Source organism: Pteronotus mesoamericanus, unplaced genomic scaffold, assembly GCF_021234165.1.
Source record: "Pteronotus mesoamericanus isolate MK-2021 breed Mesoamerican mustached bat unplaced genomic scaffold, CSHL_Meso_final scaffold_31, whole genome shotgun sequence".
Lineage (NCBI taxonomy): Eukaryota > Metazoa > Chordata > Mammalia > Chiroptera > Mormoopidae > Pteronotus > Pteronotus mesoamericanus.
In genome coordinates, this window is record NW_026555312.1 from 35,925,246 (window position 1) to 35,948,721 (window position 23,476).

At 37.7% G+C, this 23,476-nt stretch overlaps 1 protein-coding gene across 6 annotated transcripts in view; it reads right to left on the reverse strand.

The window, feature by feature from the left end:
* PEAK1 (pseudopodium enriched atypical kinase 1) overlaps positions 1-23,476 on the reverse strand; it is a 241,051-nt gene that overhangs the window by 178,677 nt on the left and 38,898 nt on the right. The window lies entirely within an intron of this gene.

The window sequence follows — 23,476 nt, forward strand, 5'->3', positions numbered from 1 at the left end:
TGATATCTGCCTTCTGAGCAGCCTCTTCCCTGGACATATTTCCCAGGATACTTTTGAAGATCAATTTCTGTTTCTACTGGTTTACTGAATTGAATATTAATGTTTAGCCAGCATAATTAAAAAAATTAGAATCTTTTTGATACACTGGAATCCTGATGCAGTAAGGACACTTTATAGTGCAATTACAGTTTTAACTCAGAAAAGTGCAGGTATCCTTCACAAAAATGAAGCCATTTGAGAATTTTTTTTCAAAAGACTTTGCTACATGAGTTATTTTCTGCCTTTTTATTTTAAAGACAACATGCCTTTAACAAAACCTATATTTTTTAAACTCTCACCTTGTTTATGAGTGCCTGAAATAACCTCCTATATCTGACCTACTCTATCACTTCCTGATTCAAAAATCACCTTAAAGCCCAACTCCTTTACTTGGCCTAAAAAAAAAAATAGGCTTAGATTTTACACGTTAAGACTGTACCATAGCTGCCCTGGCCGATGGATGGTTCAGTTGGTTGGAACACTGTCCCATTCACCAAAGGATGGTAGGTTTGATCCCTAGTCAGGGCATATACTGGAGGTAACCGATTGATGTTTTTCAATCACACTAATGTTTCTCTTTCTCTCCTCCCACCCCAAAATCAATAAGCATATCCTCCAGTGAGGATTAAAGAAAGAAAGAAATTAAGACTGCATATAGCATATGTTTTCTAGAACAATGCCTCTGGTTGGCCAGGTTGAGACAAGGGTGACCTCCTCTTCCCATCATACCAAACAACAAAGCTGTATTTCAATATGCCACTACCTTAACATGAGTTTCAAAAGAAAAGCTTGCCTGCCTGTCCTATTTCCTAAAACTCAGAGCTTCTAAGGACTACACTGATTATATGTAGCAACACTATGCATATCTCATAAAAATTAAGCTAATAATTTATAGTTCCTTTCATGAAAATGGAAAGGAAAAAAAAAGCTAGGGTAACAATACTTACACCAGAGAAAATAGGCTTTAAACCAAAGGCCATAACAAGAGACAAAGAAGAACCTAACAGATCTACTTTTGGTATTTATTAAAAAAACCCAAAACACTAAATCAAAAAGACATGCATCCCTATGTTAATTATAGCATTATTTACAATAACCAAGATATAGAATCAACAGAAGTGTCTATCAATGGATGAATGGATAAAGAAGTGATGTATATACATGTATACAATGGAATATGACTCAGCCATAAAAAAGAATGAAATCTTGCCATCTGCAATAAGATGGATGGACCTAGAGGGTATTGTGCTGAGTGAAATAAGTCAGACAGAGAACTAAAAATGCCAGGTGAGTTTACTTATACGTAGACTCTAAAAAATAAAATAAATGAACAATCAGAACAGACAGAAACAGACGCACAGATACAGAAAACGTTTTGATGGTTGCCAGATGGGAGGAGGTTGGGGAAATGGGTGAAAAAGCTGAAGAGATTTAGAAGTCCAAATTTGGTACTTACAGAACAGTCATGGGAATGTACAGTATAGCACAGGGAATAATAGTCAATAATACTGTAATAATTATATACGAGTGTCAGATGAGTACTCAATTTATCAGGGTGATCACTTCATAAGTTACATAAATGTTACATAATGATGGGGTTGTGTTCCTGAAACTAATGTAATACTGTACATCAACTGTAATTTAAAAATTAAAAAATATTTTTAAAAAAGCATTAACTTGATTCAGAAGGTTAAATTCTAACAGTGACTTATAATTCTACCTCAACAATAAAAATATGTTACTGAAATCATAATAATTGTGATACAATGGGATTTCCTTTATTTACTTGAGGTATGTAGAAAATAAATTAAGTAACTCTAAATATCATAGTTAAAAAAAAACACAACCTAATTAGATTTGATATTTAGTACAAAAAAATAATACAAGTATACATAATACTACATTTTTGTTCTTTACTTTCACTCTTCCCCTGCTGCCAGCTACCTGTTTTAGATGTTCTTGTGCAGAGGAAATAACAACAATGTCATTTTCCTTCCCCAGGTTTTGGCAAACCTAAGTCAGCATGTCAGTTAAAAATAGAAACAGTGAAAAATATAACCTGACAAATAACTAGTTAAGTATTGAGTGCTCCCTCTTGAATAGCATGAAATTTTCTACTTATCATTTTTCAATGTACAAAAAAACTAAAACTCTGCACTGTAGATGAACAAAGATTATCTTCCAAATTAATAATACATTGCCAGCCTCTTTTATAAAGCATTCTCTGCGAGTAAAATTATGCCATTTTGGAAACACAGCTACTTGTGATAGAGGTCCTTAAAACTTGTGTATTTCAAACCACTGCTTTTATTTTTATATAAACACCTTGTGATTCTTTTGTAAATTAGCAGCCAATTCTGACACAGTCTTAAACAATTGCTTCCATCAAAAAGTCCCTTCACTAGATCCTCCACCAGATCCATTCAAAATCTCAAAACTGGCCTACATAAACTTTTACTGAGGCAATCACACCTCTTGGTTATATGTTATTATGGCTACTTGTGCTCTACAATGGCAGAATTGAGTAGTTGTGACAGAGATCAGGTGGTACACAAAACCTAAAAATATTTACTACCGGACCCTTTACAGGAAAAAAATTGCCAACACAAGAACTTTTTCAAAATAACCTGGATAAAATTACCTCATCATTATCTCTACTGTCTGTCTATGAAGGTGAGAGACTGCTTGTAGAACTTCTTAGAGCTTCTCAAATACTATTAACTTTTTAATATTTATAGTACTTGACACTCATGAATAAGATATTTTCTGAAATACTGAATAAAGCAGAGTTGACTCAGCAATTCAGAAGCAGCTAAAATCTTCTCAGACTCAAAATGCAAAATTTCTGTACCCAATACCATTCTAATTACTATTACTCAGCATTAAGTATGGCGTGGTCATAAGGAATGTAAGTTATGATAGAAGCCTATTTATGTACCATTATTTCTGCTAAAGAATTTCAAGTGGGGAAAAATGGCTATACGTAGCTAAAACAAATGCACTTCAAAGTTTTGTAAACAGAAAACAATGTTACATTTTCAATGATGCTGTTTCACTGTAAAACCATTTTTAATTTTCAAGGGAAAAATTCAAGAGCTAAACCTGATTAAGAAGTCATACATATACCTAAATATTCAATAACTATCTGGCTAATTAAAGGAGAAATATGTGGATGCTCAGGTTATTAACTTCACTTCAGTTATTTTTGTGTGTAAAAATTTTCATTTTCATTCTCCTTAGTTAAGGATGTAGACCGAACCCAGACACAACCCTAGGCCACTGCCATGGGAAAGCTATCTGGGGAATAATTGGGTGGCAATGCTGCTCAGTTTGCAAAGATGTACAAAAAAAAAAAAAAAATTACATTGTATGAAAACAATTCACAGAAAACTCTGAGGCTTGAAAAGCACATATATATGAAAAGAGAGAGGAGCAGTTACATCATTTTATTCTGGTGACAGGAGATGCATAACTGCCTTAGAAACATAACAGCATTTATAATTTCCAAAGGACTAAGCTTAGAGCAGTATGGTAATATGAATAAGGAAGAGCCTGGGTTTTGAAATGTATCATAAAGACCTAGTTTGAATCATGACTCTGTCACTTATTTCATGTGATACAAATTATTTAACCTCTCTAAGCCTGTCTCCTCCTAAGGGTAATGATAGTACTACTCTCATAGGATTATAAGGAGGGTCTGACCACTGGAATATAAAAATAATTAATTAATTAGTTAAGTAATTGCAACTAACATATACAGAGCCATAGGCCAGGCATATATTCCTAGCATACTTAAAGGGAAAGTATGACAAAAATATAGTTTATAGTAGGGGACCTGAATACCCCATTGACAGAAATGGATAGATCATCCAGACAGAAAGTCAGTAAGGAAACATTGGCTCTAAATGACACATTAGACCAAATAAACATAATATATAGAAAGCAGTCCATCCTAAAACAACAGAGTATACATTCTTCTCAACCGCACACAGAATATTCTCAAGGCTACACCATATGCTGGGGTACTAAACTAGTCTAATAAATTTCAGAAGACTAAAATCATACCAAGCATATTTTCCAACCAGAACAACATAAATCTGGAAATTGACCACAAGAAGAACATTGGAAAAATCACAAGAAAGTGAATATGAAACAACATGCTACTGAACCATTGGGTCAAAGAAAAAAAATAAAAGGCATCAAAAGATACAGAGATACAAATGAAAATATGACATATCAAAATTTGGGGGATGCAGCAAAAATGGTACTAAAATGGAAGTTTATACCTTTACAGGACTACCTGAAGAAGAAAAATCTCAAATAAACACAGTCTGACATTATACCTTAAAGAACAAACAAAGCCTAAAGTCAGTAGCAGAAAGAAAGTAATAAAAATTAGAGCTAAAGTAAATAAAATAGAGAAGAAATAGGAAAAAAATGATACAAAGATTTGGTTCTGTGAAATGAGAAGTAAAATTAGCAAACCTCTAGCTAGACTAAGGGGAAAAGAACACAAATAAATAAAATCAGAAATGAAAGAGAAGTTACAAGGGACACCACAGAAATACAAAGGACTATATAAGAACACCATGAAAGACCATACACCACCAATTTCTATAACCTAAAGAAATGGACAAATTCTTAGAACTATATAACCTTCTTAGATTGAACAATGAAGACTGGAAAACCTAAACAGACTGATCACTATTAAGAAAATTGAAACAGTAATGAAAAACCTCTCAAAACAAACAAAAATTTAGGATCAGGTAGTTTCACTAGCAAAGTCTACCAACCATTCACATTAGATTTAACAACTATCCTTCACAAACACTTGCAAAAAACTGAAGAGAGAATACTTCCTAATTCATTTTACAAGGCCAACACTGCCCTGACGCCAAGCCCAGGCATGGACAAAAATTAGAAGCCACTATTTCTGATGAACATAGATGCAAAAATCCTAACCAAAATACTAGGCCCACCTTTGTGTGGCTCAGTTGGTTGGGCATCTTCCTGCAAACTGTAAGGTCGCCAGTTTGATTCCCGGTCAGGGCCATGCCTGGGTTGCAGGTTCCCTCCCCAGTTTTGGGGCGCATATGGAAGGCAGCCAAATCAATGTTTCTCTCTGACCTCGATGTTTCTCTCCCCCTCTTTCTCCCTCCCTTACCCTCTCTCTAAAATCAAAAATTAAAATAAAAAAAATAAAATGTAAAAATACATTAAGAGGATAATACATCATGATCAAATAGAGGTCATTCAAGAAACACAAGAATGGTTCAACATACACAAATCAATCAATGTGTTACTATAGCAACAAAAGGTTAAAATCATAAACATTAATAGCGCAGAAAAAGATCTGACAAAATATAACCCCATTTTTATTAAAACAATAAAAAGGGTATAGAAGAAAAGTACCTCAACATTATAAAGCCCATATGTGAGAAACCCTCAGCTAATATCTTACTAAAAACTTCTATAAGATCAGGAACAAGACAAGGATATCTAATCTCACCACTGTTATTCAACATAGTACTACTGGAAGTCCTAGCTAGCGCGGTCAGGAAAGAGAAAGAAACAAAAGGCATTCAAACTGGAATGAAGAAGTAAGACTGGACAAACTGAGAATTTCTGGTCAAGATGGCAGAGTAGGTAAGGTCTGCTTGCCTCCTCCCAAGAAAACTTAAAAACTAAACTAAACTATTGAACTACCATCACTGAGAACCACCTGAAGACCAGCTGAACTGAAATCCTGTAACAATAGATATAAAAAAGAAGCTACATAGAGACTGGTAATAGGGGTGAATACACGAATGAGTAGGTCCCACACATACAGTGTGGCATTAAGAATCAGGAAGGCTATTTCTGCAGTAGAGATCTCCCTTGAGGAATGAAGAGTCACAGCCCCACAACAGGCTCCACAGCGAAGGTCACCAGTGCCAGGAAGAGGCGTCTCCATAACATTTGGCTGGGAAAATTGTCAGGGATTGCATACAAAAAAAACAAAGGGCTGTGTGAAGCCAAGACATGCTGCTCTTAAAGGCCAGCACACAGACTTAATGAACTTACAAATTCACTTGCACTAAGTTCCAGGGACACACAGGGAGGAAATAAATTGAGTAAGTTCAGGAAGAGAACTGAAAGGCAGGGGTGGGAAATTCTCCCTGGGGATGGAAGCAGTGGCAGGTGGCACTGTTCCTTTGTGAGCTCTCTTCAGTCTGCACTGTGATGTAAACTGACTGACGCTGTTTGCCCTGCCACAGTGATTCCTATAGACAATGCCCCACTGAGCTCAGCTTCCAGCAGCCTACCTCAGCTCCTGATGCAGACTATCTTAAAAACTCTCAAAGGTCCATAAACTACAAACAACAACGGTCAGCCTAGGTGTACCTTGTAGCTCTTGCTAAGCAGCCCCAAGTCCATGACAAGTGGCATCCCATCTCAACTTGCATTGTAATTCCCATCAGGAGGCCCCAAGACTGCATAAGAGACAGCCAGGCTTGGCCTGGAATGTAGTTTCAACTGAGAGGCCACAAGCCTGAATCGAGTGGCAGCTAGTCTCAGCTTGCATCATGGTACCCACCAAAGGGTTCCAGGGCTAACATGAGCAGACAACCTCAGTTCACAGCAAAGCCTCTCCCAAGTACTTCGAAGGCCAGCGCAAGTAGTGGCTAACTTTGACCTGAACTAAATACCCTAGAACAAACTCAATACACAGCTTCAGGCTACACCAACGCATCACATAACCAAAAACCGAACACCCGCAAGGCAGGCACCAGAGCCTCACTAAAGTGACTCCATCTCCATGGGGTCTACCTCACAATACAGCCTTGTCCGCTCTAGTTTGCCCTTGTAGCCAGTCAGTCTGAATACTACAGGAGGGCACACACAACCCACACAAGGAACAACCATGAAACACCAATGTCAGGTGACAAAGGAGATTTGTGCCACTGGGTGCCACAGGACACTATATAAGGCTACTCTGTGAAGACCAGGTGACACAGCAAACCTACCTAATACACAGACACAAACACAGGGAGTCAACTCACATAAGGCGACACAGAAACATGTCCCAAATGAAAGAACAAGATGTCCTGAGAAAAACAACTACACAAAATTAAGACAATTATCAAGCACAGAGTTTAAAACACTGGTTATAGGACACTCAATGAACTTAGAAGAAAAATAGGTTAACTCAGTGAAATTCTCAATAATTAGAAACCATAAAAAAGAATCATTAAGAAATGAAGAATTCAATAAATGAAATGAATAATACACTAAAATGTGTAAAGAATACACAAAAATGAAGAAAATCAAAGCAGATTAGATGAAACAGAGGACTGAATCAGCAATTTGAAAAACAAGGTAGTAGAATACACCCAATCAGAACGGCAAAAAGAAAACTGGGCTTTTAAAAATTGAGATTAAGGGACCTCTGGAACAACATCAAGGGTACCAACATTTGCATCAAGGGTACCAGAAAAAAGAGAGAGAGCAAGGGGTTGAAAACCTGTCTGCACCTGATCTTAGCCAAAAGGCCAAGAAGCAATGAGAACCTATCTGAAGAAATAATGACTGAAAACTGCAACCTGGCGAATGAAATGGACACACAAGTCCAGGATGTGCAGAGTCCCAAACACCAGGAACCCAAAGAGACCCACACTAAGACACATTATAATTAAAATGTAAAAAGTTAAAAGAGAAAGATTCTTGAAAGAGAAAAGCAGCTAGCTATATACAAGTGAAAGAACTCCAGTACAACTATTAGCTAATTTTTCAACAGAAACTTTGCAGGCAAGAAGAGAACTGCATAAAATATTCAAACTAATAAAAGGCAAAAACTTACAACCAAGATTATTCTACCCTGCAAGGTTATTATTTAGAATCAAATGAGAGGTAAAAATTTTCCCAGACAAAAAAGGCTGTAAGAGTTCAATACCACTAAACCATTATAACAGGAAATGTTAAAAGGACTGCAAGTAGAAAAGATAAAAAATATGAGTTAAAAATATAGGAACAAAAAGTGCTCATTGACAAAGGCAAACAGTATAAAAGCAGTGGCTCAACCAACTGTAAAGCTAGTACAAAGGCTGAAAGACAAAAATTAGCAAGATCATGTGCAATTACAATAAATTAAGGAATACACACAAAGACACACATACAAAAGCAGCAACAATTAATAACAAAACAGACTTTAGTCAGAGTCATCAAGAAAAAGAGAGGGCCCAAATAGATAAAATCAGAAATGAAAGAGTAGTGACAACCAACCAAAGAAATGCAAAAGATTAGAAGAAAACACTACAAACAATTATATGCCAACACTGAGGACAACCTGGAAGATAAAGATAGGCATTTTACTATTTGACCTTAGTCCTAACAATAATTTTTTAAATGTGTCTCTTCAGGCAAGGGAAAGAACAGAAAAAATAAACAAATGTGATTACATCAAACTAAATTGTTGTGTTTTTTTTTAAAGATTTATTTATTTATATTTAGAAAAGGGAAGGGAGACAACAACGTGTGGTTGCATCTTGCACCCCGTACTGGGGACCTGGCCTGCAACCCAGGCATGTGCCCTACACTGGGAATCGAGCCAGCGACCCTTTGGTTAGCAGACCTGTGCTCAATCCACTGAGCCACACCAGCTAGGGCCAAACTAAGAAGTTTTTATACAGTTAAAGAAACCATCAACAAAATGAAAAGACAACCTACTAAACAGGCAAAGACACAGCCGATAAGAGGTTAATGTCCAAACTTTATAAAAAACTCATACATGTTAACACCAAAATATCAAACAATCCAATCAAAAAACAAGCAGAGGACATGGATAAATATATCTCAAAAAAATACATATCAATGGTCAACAGACACATAAAAAAGATGCTCAACATCACTAATCATGAGGCAAATACATACCTAAAACCACAATGAGACATTGCCTCACACCTGTCAGAATGGCTATCATCAAAAAGACAACAAACAAGCATTAGCGAGGATGTGGAGAAAAGGGAAGTGACAGCACATTTGCTGAGACTGCAAATTAGTGCAATCACTATGGAAAACGATGTGGATTGTCTTCAAAAAATTAAAAATAGAACTGCTTTATGACCCAGTGATTCCACTTCTGGGTATGTATCCAAAGAAATCCAAACACTAATTTGAAAAGACATATTCATCCCTATGTTTACTGCAGCATTATTTAATAATAACCAGGATATGGAAGCAACCTAAGCATCCATAAATAGGTGAATGGATCAAGAAGATTGGTACACACAATGGAAAATTACTCAGCCATAAAAAGAATGAAATATTGCTATTTGTGACAACATGGATAGACCCAGAGGGTATTACACTAAGTAAAATAAGTAAAGAAGAGAAAGACATATGGTATGATTTCACTTATATGTGGAATCTAAAAAACAATATAAAGAAACAAACTCCCAGATACAAAGAACAAATAGATGGTTGCCAGATGGGAGGAGGGTTTAGAGGAGAAGTGAAAAAGGTAAAGGGATTAAAAACAGCAAAATGCCAGGTATAAAAATAGGTACAGTATGTAAAACATAGGGGAATACAGTTAATGACATTGTAGTTACTATGTATGGTGTCAGATGGGCACTTAGGCCTACTGGGGTCATCGTTTCACAGGTATACAAATGTTTAATAACTATGTTGTATACCTGAAACTAATATATTATTTCTCAACTGTAACCAAAAACTACATTTAATAAAACACCAAAAAAGTAACTGTCACTATTTACAGGTGCCATGATTCTACATACAGAAAACCATAAAGACTCCACAAAAACTATCAGAAACATTAAACAAACACAGTGAAGTTACAGGATACAAAATCAATATACCAAATCCATTGTATTCCTATATATTAACGATGAATTGTAAGAAAAAGAAATGAAGAAAACAATCCCATTTACAATTGCAACAAAAAGGATAAAACACCTAGAAATAAACAGAAAGGAAATATAGGACCTGTACAGTGAAAATCACAAGGTACTGATGAAAGAAACTGAAGAAGAAACAAAGAAATGGAAAGATATTCTTTGTTCATATTTTGAAAGAATTAACATTGTTAAAATGGCCACATTACCTAAAAAAAATACAGATTTAATGCAGTCACTAACAAAAACTATGGCATTTTTCACAGAAAGAGAACAAAACTGCTCAAATTCATATGGCATCACAAAAGACCCCCAAATAGTCAAAGCTATCCTGAGAAAAATAAAAAAAAAGCCAGAGGTATCACATTCCCTGACTCAAACTATGCTACAAAGCTACAATAATGAAACAGTACCAGGTTGATGGAAAAACAGCTAAACAGACCAATGAAACAGAATCAAGAACCCAGAAATAAACCCCCATATACATACGCTGGTATTTTTGATAAAGAAGTCAGAAACATACAATGGAGAAAGGAAAGCCTCTTAAATAAATGGTATTGGGGAAGCTGTAAAGCCGCACACAAAAGAATAAAACTATCTGACACCACATACAAAATTAACTCAAAATAAACTTAGACTTGACTATAAGACCTTAAACAAACAAAAAATTGAAAGCATAGATACAAAAACTCATGAACCTTGGTCTCAGAGGGGTTTTGTGAACTTTGTGCAAAGGCAAGGGAAATAAAAGCAAAAATAAATAGGACTACATCAAACTAAAAAGCTTCTGCACAGCAAAAGAAACCATCAACAAAACAAAAAGGCAACCAACCAAATGGGAGAAGGTATCTGCAAACAATACCTCCAAAAAGGGGCTAATATCCAAAATATATAAAGAACTCATACATCTCAACACCAACAAAAGATAATCCAATTAAAAAATGACAGAGGAACTCAATATGTACTTTTTAAGAAAGAAATATAGATGACCAACAGATATATTCACTCATTGTAACAGAAATGAAAATGAATAACACAGTGAGATATCACCTCACACCTGTTATAATGGCTATTATCAATAGGACAAGAAATGACAAGTGTTGTTGAGGGAATGGAGAAAAAGGAACTCTTATACACTGTTGGAGGGATTTCAAATTGGTGCAGCCGTTATGGTAAATAGTATGGAGGCTCTGCAAAAAAGTAGAAATAGAGTTACCATATCACCCAGCAACCCTTCTTCAGGGTATCTAGCAGAAAATATGTGAAAACAAGTATTCATAAATATATATGTACCCCTATGTTCATTGCAGTATTATTCACAATAACCAAGACATGGAAACAACCTATGTCCTTCAACCAATGACTGGATAAAGACGTGGTACTTATATATGAAGGAATGTTACTTAGCCATAAAAATGATGAAATACTGTCATTTGCAACAACATGGATCTTGAGAGTATCATGCTATATGAAATAAGTCAGACAGAAGAGGACAACATATGATATCATTCATATATGATATATGAAACAAAAAGCAACAAATGAATTAACAAAGCAAACTCAACAGATACAGACAACAGTATTGTGGTTACCAGAGGAAAAGAGAGTTGGGGGAAGAACAAAAAGGGTAAAGGGGAGGGTCAAAGTTATGGAAGGAGACTAGACTTCTGGTGGTGGGCACACAATGGAATATATAGATGTCGTATTATAAAGTTGTACACCTGAAATGAATGTTACCCTAAGAAATTTAATTAAAAATTTTTTTAAAAGCAAAAAAAGACAAGTCTAGGTTGTTAGACATGAGAAACTTATCAGAAATCAACAGATGGGGAGGAGTCTGTTCCAAAAGATTTGTAAAGAATCTATCTGAACAAGACATAGTCAACTGAGCAAAATGAAGACATAAATTAGTAAATATTCCTAGTGCTCTTCTGAACTGTTCCTGTGTTCTCAACACAGATTAAGTTTACAATAGACATTATCCCCCCCGCCTTTTTTAGTATTCTGCACAGGAAAACTGCCATTAAGACCTGATTACATTCCTGATAATCTTTTCTTTTTTTAAATTTTATTTATTTATTATTTTACATGTCAAAGTCCATTATAAAATATTAAAAACTTTAAATCCATTATAAAGTCTAAGCAATTAAAACATGATACCAGCACAGAATCAAGCAGATCAATGAAATAAAATGAGCATTCTAGAAACAAACATCTATATCTAACAATGTAATATATGAATAAATTGATATTTCAAATCGATAGGGAAAATAAGGCTTATTCAACAAATAAGGTGCATGGACCACTATTACTTGAAATAAAATAAATATAGAGCCCTATTTCACACATTATACAAAAAATATTCAGGTGTGTTAAAAATCAATATGTAAGGAGTTTTGGGGGAAAATACAAAATAATATATTTTTTACCATGAAGTAAAATATTCAAACCCAGAAGCTTTAAAGTAAAATATCAACAATATGACTATATTAAACATTTAAGACTATACAGTAATGTACACGTTAAAAAAAGTTAAAGGCCAAGTAACAGAATAGGAAAGTGTTTTGCAACACATCTAAAAAGGGTTAATAGTTTTTTTTTGGGGGGGGGGGTTTAGAGAAAAAAATCTACAAACATTTAATCAAAACATGGATAAAGAACACCAAAGTCATTTAAAGCGTTTTAAAAATAATAGAAATAGGCAAGAAATATACAAAAACAGGATTAGTTTCAACTAATACTAGAGGAACAATTAAAACGGCGTATCATTGTCACGATTAGATTAATAAGTATTAAAATATTGCTAATATCAAGTATTGGTGATTGTGAAAGGAACTAGGTATTCAGAGACTCTTTTTCTTCATTTTCTTAAAGCAGTCCCTTTAGCACATTTTGCAATGCTGGTTTGATGGAGGTGTATTCTTTTAGCCTCCCTTTGTCTAGAAACTCCTTATTTCGCCTTCCATTTTAATTGAGAGCCTTGCTGGGTCAAGCAGTCATGGTTGCAGGCCTTTGCTTCTTGCCATTCCCTTCTGGATTGCAGGGTTTCTGTTGAGAAGTCAGCTGCTAGCTATCCTGAGGCTCCCTTAAATGTTACTACCTGCCTCTCTTTTGCTTCCTTTAGGATTCTGTTTGTCTTCGATATTTTCCATTTTAATTATGATGTGTCTTGGAGTGGGCCTCATTGGGATCCTCTTGAATGGGACCCTCTGTGCTCCTGGACTTGTGTGACTTTTTCTCTCCTCCAATTTGGGAAGTTTTCCATCATTACCTTTTCAAACATGTTCTCCATCCCTTCCTCTTCTCCTTCTGGTATCCCTATTATATGGATGTTATTACGTTTCAGTTGGTCTGCATTTCCCTAAACGCCTCTTCATTCTTTTTGAGTCTTTTTTCATTTTCTTGCTCTTTCTGGGAGCTTTTTGCTACCTTGTCCTCCAGCTTGCTGATTCAACCCTCTGCTTCATCGAGCCTGCTTTTGATTCCTTCTACTGTGTTCTTCCATTCAGAAATTGTATTCATCATTTCCTCTTGCCTCTTACTGATAGTTCCGATGTCCTTTTTCATGCTGATATAGTTTGCAATAAGTTCCTCGTAGTTTCCCTGTAGTTTATTGTAATTCTAGGCTCACTGAGCTCATTGAGCTTCCTTAAAACCATTGTTCTGAACTCAATATCTGATGGTTTGACTCTATTTTATTTAGTTCTCTTTCTGGGGATTCCTCCTTTCCCTTCAATTGGGAGGTGTTTCTTTCGTCTTCCCATTATTTGTGGGACTCTTTTGCTTCTGCTTCTTAAATTGATCTGTCTTGACTTCCTGACTGTGGTGTGAAGTTCTATGGTAGGAGACTGCTGTTTTTTCTTTATGATCTGCCTCTGATGATGTCAGACGCTGACCTTGCTGATCTTAGGCAGTCTGTTCAAGACTTCCGGGAACCTGTCTGTGGCTGTCTCCTTCAGTTGTTAATCCAGTCACGCTGTACTCAGCAGTCAGGTTTACACCACAGGGTGGGGCAGAGTCCCTCCTGGTGGCAGGGTTATTGGGTCCTCTCACGCTGCTGCCACTCACAGGAGTGGTCTGCCTCAGCAAGATGGCCGCTGCCTGTAGGGGAGGAGTCAGCACTGGGATCCCGCTTCCTACTTTCTCAGTTCTCTCTCCAAAACCTTCTTCCCCAGTCTCTCCTAGGTGTCTCTGGCCTACTCTGCCCCGCCTTTGCCAGAGCCCAGGGTAAGTGACTGCAAATAAAAATTTATGCATTGACCCTTTAAAAGGCTCTTTGCGTCTCCAACCACTTGTCTCTGACAGAGAACAACTCTGCTGCTTTTCGCAGCTGGTTGTTACTTGTGTACTTTTTGGGGTCTGGTGCTGTAGGCTGGAGATCCCCGCTTATGGTTTGGGCCCCACTCTTCTCAGGGGGATCCAACTGGCTGTTTAAATATCCTTCTGGTGCTGCTGCCCATGGGCACCCCACCTACCTTCTCAAGTCTCTTCCGTACTGTTTACCAGTTAGGTTGTGCTAAATCTGATTCCTCTGTCTGTCCAAGGTTATAAGGCTCCTCTCTTGCTATTGTTTAGTTGTTCCAGGTGATTTCTCCACAATTTAATTGTAATTCCAGATTGCTCCTAGGAGGAGGTTAGTGTGACTTCCATTCATTCTTCCTCCATCTTGATTTTCCAAGGGTCTGTTTGATCATCTTTTCTACAAAAACATTTGCTCCCTTAAGTTACAAAATTCATTCTTCCTTTATTAAAAAAATCAACACACTTTTAAAATAATTATCATATACTTTATCATCCTCTCAGATGATTGGATATTCATTGCCCAGATGTAAATATAATTAGTTTGCTCCTAAAATTCCAAATGAAAGATAGAAGCTTCATACTATAGAAATTCACTCATACGAGGTTGCAAATGTGTTTTTTCAAACATATCTTAACTCTTCTTTAAGGCAAAACTGATTAGTTTGTTGTTCAAATTCAAAACAATAACATAAGGAAAGTGATTTCATTATGTGTTAACAGCTAATGTTTTCACCTCCTCTTAGGGCAACCCTAACTAATGGATATTTAGCTCCTCTTTTAGCAAAACTGAAATTTAATAGTTGAATAGGGAGCTAAGTCTTCAGTGACATACTCTAGCAGCAAAACTAAGGTTAAATAACTAAAATCAGAAGAAAAGAAACAGCACTGCCCAGGAAAATGTCTTCAAAAATTACTTGAAGAGCCTTATTGAAATTCTCTAAAATCAAAACAATTCTCTATTCCTATATTGTTAAAAAAAAAAAAAAAAAAGGATGAAGTTTGCTGAAGCAGCAGTGATCAAGAAAAAGGGACAATCTATGCATTTCAAAGGAAGACTTTGCAAAATTCCCAGATGGAGCCAATGAGTCAAAGGTGACAGTAGTTTGACGTTTGGGCAACCATGTGGATGAGGACCTCCCTAACAAACTCAAAAATCAGAGAAGTCGGTTGGTGGAGAAAGGAGGTAAGGCCAGTTTATCTTGTGGAAGTGAATGTTAGCAAGTGAGTATATTTAGCCTGTGTTAAGTATTTGCAACTGGATCATAGGTAAATTGAAGATGCCTGACTTGGGCCTCTTTCAGGGGTTTAAACACAGGAAAATGTTAAATAACTAAGGTAGTCGTCTTAGTTAAAAGCCTCAGAGTGACAGATATGACACACTAACATACAACTAATGAAATTCATATCTGAACCCTTAGTGTATTACAAATACTTTCTCAGATAGTTGCAGTCATTATTCAGTGTTTACCTCCTTGCCCCCAGGCTTAAACAACTTCCAAATAAAAGATAGGAGTATCACACTGGGATCTCATTTCTAGAGATATATATAAATTTAATACTATGGCATCAAACTCCAGAATGCTTATCTGCATTTTCTCTCCCTAAGTCAAAAAATATTTGCAATTAGCCTTCCCTGAACAATATCTAGATAAGCCCTCCCAGACAATATATCTTTAATACTTCATCTTGATTATTCTTTCTCTTAAGTATATATATTTCTATTTCTACATTTTTCTTTCCACTGACACTATCTTCATCCTCTCTTTCAGATATATTTGAATATTCAAATTCTGAATTTCCAAGTTAAAATGTGACACTACCAAAAAAATTAAAAACTCCCCATCAAACAAGACTGCCTTCTACGTATGAATCATTTCAGTCTTGCTTTCTACCTTTTAAAGTTGGTCCACATTTACCATTTAACCTCCTTCACACCTTCTTTTCACATAGTTACCTTCTTTTGCCTAGTCTCTTTGTTTAGCCATACCATTTATGTTTCTCTAGGAGTGAATCAACTCTGCCACTAAACAGCTGTGCAACCTCAGGTATTTAACCTTTCTGAGCCTCAGTTTTTGTATTCGTAAATGAGAGATGATACCACATATCAAGCAGGGATGTTTTCCAATTAAAGGAAAATAAATGTAACAAATCTGGGAATGGTGAGTCCTGAGCAGTATTTTATAAACTGCTGGTTATACATAAAAAAGTAATTACATTGTAACAGGTGGTCAGACCAAATCATTGGGAAACAGAGCGGGGACCCCAGAAACTCTACCAGAACCAGCACCTCCCCCCAAAAAGGGTAGGTGAAACCCCAAGGTGGCAGACTGAAAAAGCAGCCAGGGAGAGACTGCCTTCTTCAAAGGGAGGGGCTGCTGGAGAAGAGGGATCGCCTGGCAACTGAGCAGCAGGGCAGCTAGCAGGAAGAGGGGCAGGGCAGCAGAGTTGTGCTCCCCAGAGGTATCCCTGAGAGGGGTTGGGAAGCTCTGATGGCAGCCTGGGATGGAAACTGGAGCTGAGAGGTCCTTCCATATCCCCAAGGAAAACAAGCAATTAACACAACTGGTAACCCAGCTGGAGGGAGTCTATACCAAGGCTATAGGGAATAGGTGACACCTATCCCAGGCCAAGACCTGGTGCTCCTATGTGTGACTAGAGACTTTGCCGCCTTGTACAATATGGGGACCAGAAGAAGGGCAAGGAAAAACATGGCTGACATTAGTTGACACTGGTTGAAAGGTGGACATTTCCACAGCATACGGGATTTTGGGAGGGGACTGTAAAACAGAACAGTGGCAGAAGCCTCATTCTCTCTTTTGCTTCATGTTCCTGGTTGGAGAACACAGGTGGGACTGGCAGATGCTGGCCTGTGGAGGATTTAGGCCTTGCATAGGCACTAGCCCTTGGGACACTGTGCAACACACTGCATGGGTCCTGGGCTGCTTCCATTCTCTCGCCCTTAGAGTAGCACAGGGAGGTGTGAGCTGGAAACATTCCCGGGGCGCAGGCAGCCTCAGGCACTGGGGCCCCACAGATGGAGTGTCCCCTGCACAACCATCTGGAGTGAGCTGGCAGCACACCCCAGACCCCAGAAGAGAGTGTCAAGGCCATTGCAACACTGAAATACCCAAGTGTGCCCAAGAGAGAGCCTGAGGATGGAGACCAGTTCATGTAGCCACCATGAGCTCCAAAAGGACAGATAAGATAGAGCAAGGTGTCTGGATGCTGACCCTGGACCTGGGGGTGGCTGGTTTTCTGTGCTTTGTGAGACAGGTTGGCTCAGAGCAGGAACGCTGCTCCCAGCCACCTCAAACTGGGTACCCTATTTAAAGAAACCTTTTTTTCTTCCCCCCAAATCTTTGTGTTACCCTTATACACAGTGACAAACAGCCAGACTCCAGGCTGCTAGGTTACAATAGGCCATTAGAAAACTTGGCAACCAAAAGCACTGAATGTACTTCCTAAGTCTGGCCTCAATTCAAGGACAGAATACAAATTGCATTACTGCAATTCTACTGGAGAAGCTATCAAGTAGAGTGTGTAATAGATGTATGGGCTACAACATTTGGGCAGAAAGGAGCTGGACTACAGGACCAGGAGAGCCAACTCTCAAGGTTTACCATATTCCAGGATCCTTGTACACCCCTGAAGGTAGTAAAATCTTCACTGTAAAAGGAAGTTTATAGTATATGTCAAGCAGAGAGTTGCTACTTTTAGTCTTCCAGTTCCAAGCAGAAATCATGGTTAGTCCAAGTATGTATTTAATTGCTAATCTGAAACATGGAACAATGACCCTCATGATGGCAATGACAAATATATTAACTTTACAACTAATATTTGAGATTTACTACATGCCAAGCACTATGCTAAGTGTTTTATAGAAATTATTAATCCTTAAAATAATCCTATGAGGTAGATACTTTTATCCCATTTGACAAATTTTTTAAAAAATAAAGCTTGGCAGAACTGTGATTCAAACCCAGGTAATAATGAAAATTTCAAACATCCAATAGAACATCAAGTTATGTACTGACAATAAATTACCTAATTATTTTAGCAATCAGAGCTATTTGGATATCTGTATTAAAGGTGGAGCATGATATTCATTCAGTTGTGTAAGCAAAAGCAGGAAGGAGGCAGGAGAAGAAAGGGCTACATCCCACAGCAATTCTGTAACTTTCTTTTTTACTTTTTTTTTTTTTTTTTTTGGCAGCTAAGAGAAGTAACTTTCAAATACGAAAAATCATGACACTATCAAATTAAGCATCGCCTGCTGTGGAGATAATTAGAGTTCTCTGGATCAAAGGTTCTCCACCTGTTTTCCAACTGACACATGGTGATGGAAGAGGGCATTAGAAGCTGATGATATGCTACCATCATATGCTTGACACACCTCCAGGGACCTCCTTGGACTACACCTACACACCTCCTGCATAGGCCTATGTGAAATTCTCAGAACATCAGCTCAATGCCTCTCACCCTTCTCAGGAAAACACATGAGAATGAAAGTGAGTAAAAAGAAGTATGAATTTTCTCTGTATCAAAAAAAAAAAATTACTCACTTATTGATCACTGGTACTCTGTACCAGACATATTCTAAGTCCTTTGCCTATGTTAACCCTCAAATGACATTATGAATTAGGTACTATTTTATTCCCATTACATAGATGAAGTGAGACACAAGTAGTTTGCTGCAGATCACATATAAGGGAATGACACAAAGGACAGTACCAAGATTTCAACAAGGAGGTCTGGTTGCAGATCCCCAGCTCATAAACAACAGTACACTGCCTCTCAGCTTTCCTGGGACATGACCTAGTGGACAGCTGTTCTGGGGAATTCCAGGAATTCTCTGCATGATGTCACAACCAAAAAGATAAAAGTAAAAGTTTTGCCTTTGCAGGATACATCCAAAGGCTCCCTAAAACTGTGAGGATTCACTCCTCCACCAAGATTTTAATTTAGTGTCACAGGGACCTGAGATCCCAGCCCCACACACCCAGGAGAAGACTTCAGGTAGAGCCTCTCTTCTTATCCCTGGGTAAGATGAGCAATAGGAATCTTCTTAGTAATCCTGGCAAAAGACACTAGTTATGAGATAGCCTGGCCCCACAGTGCTACTCCTGGGCTACATATACTCAACAAATCTTTACACAAAGAAGAGGAGCACAACCTTGCTCTGAAACAAGATCTGTGCATTAAAGATTCACCAGTCTTCTGGGTAGGGTTGTTCACATGTCGTTCATTTAAGAATATTTACTGTTAGACTGCTATATGCCAGGTGCTATTAAAGTGCTGCAATATCGCTGTGAACAACAGTTCCTACATCCATGAAGCCTATATTCCAGTGGGATAGAAATATGGGTCTATATGGACCAATAAAGGTCAGCTCCAGATTCAAGAGGAAAGGGTGCTGGCACCATACTAAATTCAGGGTGAATAAAATGTAAAAAAATAAAAAGGGCATTATTTATTCCGAATGGTATCAATACTGGAATTTTTTCTTTTCTTTTTTTTTTTTAAACTCCATAGGCAAAGCTTTATTTCTTGGGGGAACAAAGACAGCTTAGTTGACATAGACACATGTGGTCTTCCTTGTTTAAAGAGAAATGAGTTTACAACAAGATACAAATGTTCAGTATACGAGGTCTGTCCAGAAGGTATCCAGCCATGTAATATGAAAAACAGAGACATTTATTGAAGAATATACAAGAAACATTGTACATAGGTCAATGATGCCTCAGTCTTTTTCAAAGTAGGCACCTTAGGACTTCACACAGTTCTCCCAATGGCCATCAGCTGCCCTGTTGTATTTTCCTAAATCACATTCTTTTTTTTTTTTAAATATACAAAAGTAGTGTTTATTTTTTTTAATTTATTTATTTTTAAATACATTTGTCTCTGCCTCCCCCCACCACTTTCCCTTGCCCCCTCCCACCTTCCCTCCCTCAGCTCTTCCCCTTTGGTTCTGTCCATGAGTCCTTGCTATATGTTCCTTGACTTTCCCCTTCCCTTCCCTTTCCCTGCCCCCCCCCTTCCCTCTTGTCTCTGTTGATTTCTTTTCCTTTCAGTGTCGCTGGTCATATTTTCCTTGCATCTTTGCATTGTTGGTTAGGTTCCGCTTACAGGTGAGATCATATGGTATTTGTCTTTCGCCCCCTGGCTTATTTCGCTTAGCATGATGCTCTCCAGTTCCATCCATGCTGTCGCAAAGTTTAGTACTTCTTTTTTTCTTTCTGCTGCGTAGTATTCCATTGTGTATATGTACCATAATTTTTTGATCCAATCATCTACTAATGGGCATTTAGGTTGCTTCCAACACTTGGCTATTGTAAAGTGTGCTGCTAAGAACATTGGGGTGCATAGGTTCTTTTGTATTGGCGTTTTGGTGTTCTCAGGGTATAGTCCCAGCAGGGGAATCGCTGGATCAAAAGGCAGTTCCATTTTCAGCTTTCTGAGGAAATTCCACACTGCTTTCCATAGTGGCTGCACCAGTCTGCATTCCCACCAACAGTGTACTAGGGTTCCCTTTTCTCCACAGCCTCGCCAGCACCTGTTGTTTGTGGATCTGTTTATGATGGCCATTCTGACCGGTGTGAGGTGGTACCTCATGGTGGTTTTGATCTGCATTTCTCTGATGGCTAGTGATGCTGAGCATCCTTTCAAATGCCTCTGGGCCCTCTGTATCTCCTCCTTAGAAAAGCATCTGCCCAGGTCCTTTGCCCATTTTTTGATTGGATCGTTTGTCTTCTTGGAGTCAAGTCGAGTGAGTTCTTTGTATATCTTGGAGATCAAACCTCTATCTGATGTATCATTAGCAAATATATTTTCCCATAGGGCTGGCTCCATTTTCATTTTGCTGATGTTTTCTTTAGCCGTGCAGAAGCTTCTTATTTTGATGAGGTCCCACTTGTTTATTCTTTCCTTTATGTCCCTTGCTTTAGGAGACATATCAGTGAAAAAATTGCTGCGTGGGATATCTGAGAGTTTCCTGCCAATGTTCTCCTCTAGGACTTTGATGGTGTTGCGACTTATATTTAAGTCTTTTATCCATCTTGAGTTTATTTTTGTGTATGGTGTCAGCTGATGATCCAATTTCAATTTTTTGCATGTAGCCGTCCAGCTCTCCCAACACCATTTGTTGAAGAGGCTGTTATTGCTCCATTTTATGCTTCTGCCCCCTTTGTCGAATATTAGATGTCCATAGAGACCTGGGCTTGTTTCTGGGCTTTCTATTCTGTTCCACTGGTCTATGGGTCTGTTCTTGTGCCAGTACCAGATTGTTTTGAGTATGGTGGCTTTGTAGTAGAGTTTGATGTCCGGTATTGTGATCCCTCCTACTTTGTGTTTCTTTCTCAAAATTGCTGCGGCTATTCGGGGTCGTTTATGGTTCCATATATATTTTTGAAATGTCTGTTCTATTTCTGTGAAATACGTCATTGGTATCTTAATAGGGATTGCATTGAATCTATAAATTGCTTTGGGTAGTATGGACTTTTTGAGGATATTAATTCTTCCAATCCATGAGCACGGTATATGCTTCCATTTATTTGTGTCTTCCTTAATTTCTCTTTTCAATGTTGTATAGTTTTCTGCATACAGGTCTTTTGTGTCTTTGGTTAAATTTATCCCTAGGTACTTTATCTTTTTTCGTGCTATATCGAATGGTATATTTTTTCTGAGTTCTTCTTCTTCTATTGCATTGCTGGTGTACAAAAACGCCTTTGATTTCTGAATGTTGACTTTGTATCCTGCTGTTTTGCCAAATTCACTTATTAGGTTGACGAGTTTTTTGGCAGAGTCTACAGGGTTCTCTATGTACACTATCATGTCATCTGCAAACAATGATAGTTTTAGTTCCTCCTTTCCTATTTGGATGCCTTTTATCTCTTTCTCTTGTCTGACCGCTGTGGCTCGGACTTCCAATACGATGTTGAAAAGAAGCGGTGAGAGCGGACATCCTTGTCGTGTTCCCAATCTTAGTGGGAAAGCTTTCAGTTTTTGCCCGTTGAGTATGATATTAGCTGTAGGTTTTTCATATATGGCCTTTATTACGTTGAGGAAAGCCCCATTTATTCCCATTTTGCTGAGTGTTTTGATCATAAATGGGTGCTGTACCTTGTCAAATGCTTTTTCTGCATCTATCGAGTTGATCATGTGGTTTTTGTCTTGTCTTTTATTTATGTGATGTATCACGTTTACTGATTTGCTTATATTGAACCATCCCTGCATCCCTGGGATGAATCCCACTTGATCGTGGTGGATAATCTTTTGAATGTATTGCTGGATGCGGTTTGCCAATATTTTGTTGAGGATTTTAGCATCTATGTTCATCAGCGAAATTGGCCTGTAGTTTTCTTTCTTCGTAGGGTCTTTATCTGGTTTTGGGATCAGGGTGATGCTGGCCTCATAGAAGGAGTCTGGGAGTCTTCCCTCCTCTTGGATTTTTTGGAATAGTCTGAGAAGGACAGGGGTTAGCTCTCCCTTAAATGTTTTGTAAAATTCTCCTGGGAAACCGTCTGGCCCTGGGCTTTTGTGTGCCGGGAGTTTCTTGATTACTGCTTCAATTTCCCCAGCTGTTATCGGTCTGTTCAAGCTTTCTGTTTCTTCCTCCTTCAGTGTTGGAAGATTATACTTTTCTAAAAATTTGTCCATTTCATCAAGATTTTCAAATTTCTTGGCATATAATTGCTCGTAATAGTTTCTGATGATCATTTGTATTTCTGTGGTATCCGTTGTTATTTCTCCTCTTTCATTTCTGATATTATTAATTTGGGTCCTCTCCCTTTTGTTCTTGATGAGTCTGCTTAAAGGCTTGTCAATTTTATTAATCTTTTCAAAGAACCAGCTTCTGGATTGGTTGATCCTCTGAATTGTTCTTTTTGTCTCTATGTCATTCAGTTCTGCTCTAATCTTGACTATTTCCTTCCTTCTCCTGGCTCTGGGACTTATTTGTTGTTGTTTCTCCATTTCTTGAAGTTGTAGTGTTAGGTCTTTTATTTGAAATGTTTCTATCTTTTTAAGGTAAGCCTGTATTGCTATGAACTTCCCTCTCAGGACCGCCTTTGCTGTGTCCCATAGGTTTTGGACAGTTGTCTGTTCATGTTCATTTGTTTCCAGAAATTTTTTGATTTCTTCTCTTATCTCATTATTGACCGATTCATTGTTTAATAGTGTACTGTTCAGTCTCCATGAGTTTGCAAGTTTTTGAAGTTTCTCTTTGAGGTTGATTTCGAGTTTCA